This window comes from Peromyscus californicus, unplaced genomic scaffold (assembly GCF_007827085.1).
Source record: "Peromyscus californicus insignis strain IS unplaced genomic scaffold, ASM782708v3 Scaffold_12__1_contigs__length_115047231, whole genome shotgun sequence".
Taxonomy (NCBI): Eukaryota; Metazoa; Chordata; class Mammalia; order Rodentia; family Cricetidae; genus Peromyscus; species Peromyscus californicus.
The window spans coordinates 77724436-77725570 of NW_026294413.1; the positions used below are offsets into that span (position 1 = coordinate 77724436).

General features: G+C 39.7%; 1 non-coding gene across 1 annotated transcript; it reads right to left on the minus strand.

The window, feature by feature from the left end:
• Positions 1 to 346: 346 nt before the first annotated feature.
• On the minus strand, positions 347 to 453 carry LOC128108125 (U6 spliceosomal RNA). Its single transcript, XR_008217334.1, has one exon. It is a non-coding gene; the product is annotated as a U6 spliceosomal RNA (small nuclear RNA).
• Positions 454 to 1135: the final 682 nt, after the last annotated feature.

Genomic DNA, 1135 nt, shown 5'->3' on the forward strand with positions numbered 1-1135 from the left:
GAGGACCATTCCTATTCAAACCACCACACCATCTTTTTTAAATTTTTTTTTATTTATGTGCATTGGTGTTTTGCCCACATGCATGTCTGTATGATAGTATTGAGTACCCTGGAACTGGAGTTACAGATACTTGTCAGATGCCATGTGGGTGCTGGGAATTGAACCTGGGTTCTCTGGAAGAGCAGCCAGTACTCTCAACCACTGAGCCATCTTTCCAGCCCCATACCATCTTTTTAAATTGTAACTATTGTAATAGGTATGAAGTATTAACTCCCTGTAGTTTTGGTTTACATTTCCCTAATGACTAATGACACTAAACATCTTCTTTTTTTTTTTTTTTTTTTTTAAAAATATGGAACGCTTCACGAATTTGCGTGTCATCCTTGCGCAGGGGCCATGCTAATCTTCTCTGTATCGTTCCAATTTTAGTATATGTGCTGCCGAAGCGAGCACCTAAACATCTTCTTAAATACTTATAGCCATTTGTATATCTCCTGTTTATTAGTATCCTTTGCCCAATAAAAATTATCTTTTGCCAGGCATGGGGGCACATACCTTTAATCCCAACACTCAGGAGGCAGAGGCTGGTGGATCTCTGTGAGTTCAAGGCCAGCCTGATCTACATAGAGAGCTCCAGGCCAGCCAAGGCTACATAGTGAGACCTTGTCTAAAAACAATAATAATGATGATAATAAATTTATTTATCTCATATTATAGCAGGGTTTTGTATATTCTAGATACAAACTCCTTAAAAGAGATTATTTTAAAATATTTTTCTTATTCCGTAGAGTTTTTTCCCTACATTTAAAAAATTATTTTATGACCTGGTATTGGTGGCACATGCCTTTAACCCCAACACTGGGGAGACAGAAGCAGGCAGGTTTCTGTGAGTTTGAGGCCAGCCTGGTCTACAAAATGACAAGACAGCCAGCCAGGGCTGTTACACAAAGAAACCCTGTTTCGAAAAACCAAGACAAACAAACGAAAAAACAAAAAATTATGTGTGTGGTGAGTATATTGCCTGTATATATGTCTGGGTACCATGCGGGTGCCTGATGCCCAGAAAAGTCAGAAGAGGGCGTTAGATTCCCTAGAACCAGAGTTGCAGACATTTGTGAGCTGCTCTGTGGGCGCT